Source organism: Pinus tabuliformis, chromosome 5_2 (genome assembly GCF_031772625.1).
Source record: "Pinus tabuliformis cultivar Carrire ecotype Pingquan chromosome 5_2, CPIR1, whole genome shotgun sequence".
Classification (NCBI taxonomy): Eukaryota; Viridiplantae; Streptophyta; class Pinopsida; order Pinales; family Pinaceae; genus Pinus; species Pinus tabuliformis.
In genome coordinates, this window is record NC_142306.1 from 755246115 (window position 1) to 755253039 (window position 6925).

A 6925-nucleotide genomic window follows, 5' to 3' on the forward strand; every position below is an offset into this window, starting at 1 on the left:
TGAGCAATAGTGGCCACTATGTGGCCAGATGACCTATATAAACAAATTAAAGTCACCATAGAAAATAACACATTAGTAACTTAGTATTCATCCTTCAGGGAAAGCTTAGGCACAATCATGCCAACTAAGTTACATGCTAAGAAGCTCAAGCTGTAAATAACTTGTTAAAACAAATAACCTTAGGTGTGATGTCTAATCCTTGTCATTTTATTTGCAACAAAAATTTGTTGTCTAATGCATGAAATTTGTAAAGTATATAAACAACATGTTCTCAAATAACAACATGAAAGTAAACTTTTCTAATAATCATCAAAATATTTCAATAAAAAATAGTTAAAAGGATTTCAATCAATATCGTGTAATATTCATTTCATCTTCGAGCTTTGGTTGTTGTTTAAACAGACATAATACCAAGTACTTTCAATTTCATAGTTAAAAAAAAATAAAAAAATCGAAATAAACGTTCAAAATACAATCAAACAATAAAGAGAGGATATCATGGAATGGACATTGCAATTATAAAAGAATTCTTTACCTGTCCATCGATATCTTATCACGCATTCCTAAAACATTTTCTTTCCCAAAATACCCATGAGGTGAAAGAATCACAACATTAAAAACCATAGGAATACTTACTAGAAACATTTCCAAAGTTGATGGCTAAAGTGCCTCAATGATCTCCAACACAAATGAATCATATCGAAGACATGCTCTCTATATTGTCTCCCCATCCTTTTTCCAATCACATTTCATGTAACCTTCCCACACCAGAGTCAAGTAACAATCAAACGAAGGAATTGGCATTTATTTTTATCTTTTATATGTATAAACTTTGAATATAATTCATTTTGGCAACGTATTAATTCGTATTTAAATCCATCCTATCATGAGAATGTATCAATCAAGTAGAACATCAGAAAAATTGACCTCAATGAGGTCCTCTAACAATTTCTACAATATCAATATTTGTCTTGCTGTGATATCTTGGATAGAAAAAAGAACATATCTGCAAATGAAAAAGCCATATATTACTTATGTTCAAACTATGTATATGGTGTATTCTTAGGTAACTTTTTAATATGTCCCTCTACCTTTACCAAAGCGGATTGTAGCTTGGTTAAACTCATTATCCTTTCATTCAACATCAATTTATGCAAGATAAATGCCACACATTATTCTTTCCCATTTCTTAACATGCTAGATATGATAAATTGAAAGTCACATAAAAGAAAGAGAAAAGCATTTTCTAAACAAACAAAAAAAACAAACAATGCCTCTAATAAAACTTCACACCTCAGAAATTACTCTGCCACGTGCTCAGACTAAAGGTGATATTCTTTTAATCATCTTTAGGTCATATTTAATGGTATATTCATATTTTTACCATGATTTCAGTTTGGTGCTAAAAGAAATATATAAATCTAGGTTATTATCAGTGAACTTCAAGTATAATTCAAAAAAATAATGTCATTATAAGGTATGGAGAGAGAAACATCTTCATAGCTAGGATTCTCTATTTTAGTTAGGTTTGATTTGAGTTGGTATTTGAATATATGGTTTTCTATAAAGAAGTGAAATCGAAAGATGAGAATCGAAATAACCCTGTGAATTTTTAATTAATTCATATTATATATCTCTAAAATAGCCAGGTCATCCTTCTCTGCTATTTGATAGAGATTTATTGGCATAGAATAATAATGAATTAACTATCAAACACAATGATGCAATATATTAACCAAAGAAAGAAAAATGACATGGCTTTGGTATTTGTGTGCTCGAAGGAAATCCAACAATGGTTGTGTTCTTTCTTTATCATGAAATAATATTGAAGACAAATGTTGGTTCAGAAATTGAACTCCGTTACCAATAGGAGATGGTCGTGTTGGTTAAAAAGAGGATGAATTGAAGGGCTCAAGATCTAACTCCAATACATAGTTATCCTTGTCACTACAAAATACAAAGTTGTCATCATTTTCTTATCCAGGTAAAAAGAAAAGTGAGTTTGTATTTGTGCACTTGTGATAGTATATGAAAAAGATAGCACTAGTGGAAATCAAAGTGTGTTGTCCCATCATTCAACCTAAAAGAAAAATTATATATTCAGTTGTTGACTACAGTGGAAAACAAATGTAAAACCCACTCAACTTGATCTTTACATGACATAGTCGTAATGAACTAGTACAATAGATGCATGCTAACTCGTAAACAAGAGATGATAAAAAAGAATAATGGAACATTATTTCCTGCCGCATAATTGGCATGAATAAAATTTCCACAGAATTTATCCAAAACATGAGAAGAACTTATGGCAAAAGAACATATCATTAGTGTTTTGTACCCTCTTTAACACATGTAGCCTAGGGAAGTAGAGGAGGCCAAATGTAGTAGGATTCCAATTGTGTGGGATATAAAAACAGAAATGTGGAAAAACACGCCTGCCAATTCATGAAATCTCACTCTAAATAATAGAACATGTTGAGGATAGTAATGATGAAAATAGATCATGTATTAATATCAAGCCCCTTATTGGTCATGAATTAGCAAGGCGACTAGTAATTTTTACTCGTAAAAAAATATCATAATTAGTGTAATGACTATGTGGATATTTTTGTGAATTTTTTTACATTTATATTATGGCGTCCTTGTAGGAGAGAGTGATGAAAGTTCTCCAGGTTTGGTCAGACTAGTTTCTCCTTTCATATGCTTATGTGAATGGACGGAGAGCTACCTTTCTTTGATTTGGAAATTTAGGTGTCCCTCCCTTTCATTCAATATGTGGAGATGCTCCACCATTAAAGGACCTTGATAGTTCTTAATCCAATCTTATAGACATAAAAGATGGATCTGGTCCAAATCAATATGTTGCTATGGTGATTGGAGAGGTAGCAACAGCTTGAGAATTGTTTAGTATTCATCTTGTGGAGCTTGAAAGATAGTGTAGGAAAAATGATTTATCTATTTGTTGTGGTAGGGAGGTAATGTTTTTTCGATTGCTTAGCTTAGAATAAGAAGAGAATCATAAGAACCAAGATCAAGACGAGGATTTTAGGTATGGGTATAACTTTGCAATCGGAGGGAAGCATGCAAGAGAAACTGATGCTTATATACAATTGAGAGGGGGAAGGTGGAGCACAGGTGAAGAAAGAAAATCCATACTTTATGATGATAAGGACTATATATCATTATCATCATCTAGGAAGAATGTTCAGTAACAATCATCTTTACGGTCACGGGTTGTGGAACGTGAATTAGTGCATGCCTCTTGTAGTGGAACTTTACCAAAAAATGTTGGTGTCGTGATGGTAGTGTCACGTGATGTGCCCCCAAAAGTTTAAAATTTTCTAGGCAATGTTAAGGAAAAATTATTTCTCTACTCAACTCATATTTCACCCCATCCATGTTTTGATAGACCAATTATCAATATCATAGAATGATCTTTTCTTTAATGAAGGAGTCCAAGGGCTAACAATTCAAGGATATGATCAATTTAAAAAAAAAAAGGACAGTCTCGTCTCACTTGCAAGGACTTGGGTGTCAAACTTGCTGCCAAGCCAATGTTATTCATAGGTCAAAATTTTGAGTATGACTTGGGGTTGAGTTTGAATGAGAGGATTTTTCTTAATACTGTTTAGTCAAGGAAAAGAACCAAATTCAGAGTCCATTTGAATTATGATTCATGAAGCATAGTAATAGAGTTAGTGAGCTTAATAGGGGTCATCCTCGTCGTGATGTGTTACATTCAAATGGCATGAATACATGAATTTCAAAACTCTAAGATATGATATAAATCATGGGGAATTTTGACCAAATAAATAACCCAAACCTGACACTTGAGATATGATATAAATCTTGGGAAATTTTAACCAAATACATAACCCAAACCTTAAACCTAGTAGTGTGAAATCCATTGTTTGAAGTGTGGCTACTGAAAACAATCTTGTTAAAAACTTTTAAAAATTAAGATATAAATAATTTATAAAAGCATGGAATTTTGTTGTCAATCAAATGTCAAACTGGATAACAATTGATGTGATAACCCACAATGACAATCCAAAATCGACAAGACATATTGGAAAAATGTTCAAAACTCATTAGGAACATCCTAATCCTACAGGTTGCTCATCTAAAGAAACCGAAGATGTTACCTTGCCTAGGAAACATGGAATGTTAATGATATAAATGACAAAAATATAAATAATTAAAACTGACTATTAGAACCAGCACAAACAACGAATGATAAACAAAATGAAAATGGGGAAAAATGTCACATACCCACTCCATGAGACTGCCATTTGCTTCCATACTTGATGTTGCCCAAGAAAAAGCAGGTCATTCCACTGGTTTCCACATCCTCGTATCCACAGTAGAATTCATCCTCGTTTCCACATACAACTTTCATTTATCATACCCTTCCATAAAGAAAAAAATAAAATAAAATGAAGCGCAAAAGCCTTTTTACTTGTCAACAGTTTAAAGATTTTGAATCGTGTATTTAAAAAGAAGATTCTCATACTAATATCCTTGCTTGCTTTGAAACTCTATTCAGATATATAACTTCCTCCAAAAACTTTACATATCGTGGATCGTCATAATTCATGTCATCAATTAAACGAAGTCTTATCCTCTCTAGAGTAGGGGTTCTCTAAAGAAAGAAACCTAATACACTCATGTGGATGGTTACCAAAATTGATGTGGTCATATACAATCAGACTAATGGTTCACTTAAAAACCAATTAGCTGCAGGTTAATAAGATTATGTATGTGTGTTTCCTCCCGAGGGTCCCGCTAAGCTGACCAATCACTACTGATCCCACTTGACTTTTCCACTCCTGAACATTTCAGTATGCACCATTGATTTGTTTACCCAATCCTATGGATATCGCAACGTATCATGCGCCAACTAGCTTGGACGATCTCCGTCGTCAATCTATCTTGTCTAATCCAACAACTACTGCATAATATCGCGTGCTGTCTAGCATGATCGATATTAGGTTGAGAATGTGTGAGAAAAGTGGTTTTCCCAAATACTACCCACATGCTTAATACAAAACCCTTAATAAATGTGCTTAATAAGATTTAGCGCCTAATCTCGGTATTAACCCTTAATGCTATTTGGCTATAATTCTAAATGAAACACATAAATGGGAAATAATAGCCGATTAGGGTACAGAACGCCGATACACAGATTCAAGAGAAATTCTACACCAGGAATAACATGCAACACCACACTTAATCAATTATTCAATAACATAGAAATTACAGAGTTTTGGCCCTCTCAGCTCGATTATAACAAATTTTCCGACCTCTGTTTCACTTGCAAACTCTATCTTTCTCTCTCAATTTCTCACTTACTCACTCTCCTATTCCATTCCAAATCTATCATTACATTTTTTCCCTTTCTTTTATGGATCGAATCCTATCCTAACAATATTGACAACTCAATCTCTATTTTTATCAGCTCAAATATTAAATCCCTATTCTCAAGCTTTAATACACACCTATCCTAACACTTATCTCCCGTTCTATAAATAATACAATGATTTAATTGTTACAATAATTGAAATAAATATCAATTCAAGAGGTTCAACCCTCTCTACTAAAATTGATTTTGACCACTCGGGTCAATACATTCATCTCTTGTTAGCCACAACATGTGAACATACAATCACATTGCTGGCTAAGTCCCGATGCTCCTGCATCAGACTCCCGGGGAAGAAAAGAATCATTCATCAAACTGTCAGGATTGACTCTATATTTCTCTAATTATGTTTTTGTTAACCAATTGGCATCCTCCATTGATTTTCCCTTCCATTTGACTAGATACTGAAAATAATCTTGTCCTCCAGTTCTTTTGGATACTATTTTATCCAAAATAGCTTCCACCTCTTTCTTGACTGTCTTTGGCATTTGTTCTTCCCAATTTAAAGCCTGAACTTCATCTTCTGTAGGCTCCTTCTGTAACTCTACCTCTGTCTCCTTGTATGGATATAAATCTGCAATATTGAAGATAGGTGATATTCTAATCCCTTCTGGTAATTCAATTTCATAAGCATTGGTTGAAAACTTTCTCAGAATTTTGCATGGCCCTATCTTTTTCATCTTTAGTTTATTCTAAGTCCCAATAGGAAATCTTTCTTTCCTCAAGTACACCATCACTAGATCTCCCACTTGGAACTATTTTTCTCTCCTCTTCATATTAGCTCTCTTCTTGTATTTGCCACTGCTTTCCTGCAATCTGTCTTTGCCATCTTCTTGTTGTCTCTGCATCTGCTCTGCAAACTCTTCGGCCTTTGCACTTCTTGTCTCCTATTTGCCCAAATTTTTGAGCTCATACACACCTCTTGGATTCAATCCAAAAGCAATCTTAAATGGACTCATCCCAGTACTTCGATTTGGATTTTCATTCTAAGAAAACTCAACTTGAGCAAGTGCTAAATCCCACTGTTTAGGATTTTGATACACTAAACTTCTCAATATGTTTCCCAAGCTTTTGTTTACCACTTCGGTCTGTCCATCTGTTTGAGGGTGATATGTTGAATTGAAACTAAGGTTGGCACCTAGTTTCTTCCAAAGAGTTCTCCAGAAATGCCTAACAAACTTTGTATCCATATCAAACACAATACTTATAGGCAATCCATGTAACCTTACAACTTCTGAAAAAACAGATTAGCAATATGTGTTGCATCACTAGTCTTTTTACATGCAATGAAATGTGCCATTTTAGAAAATCTATCTACCACAACATAAATGGAATCATTTCCTCTTTGAGTTCTAGGTAATCCTAAAACAAAATCCATACTAACTGCATCCCATGGTTGGTCTGGTATTGGTAATGGCTGGTACAATCCTGTATTTTGGCTTCTCCCCTTAGCATGCTAACATATCCTGCACTTTTCAACAAATCTCTTAACATCAGTTTGCATCT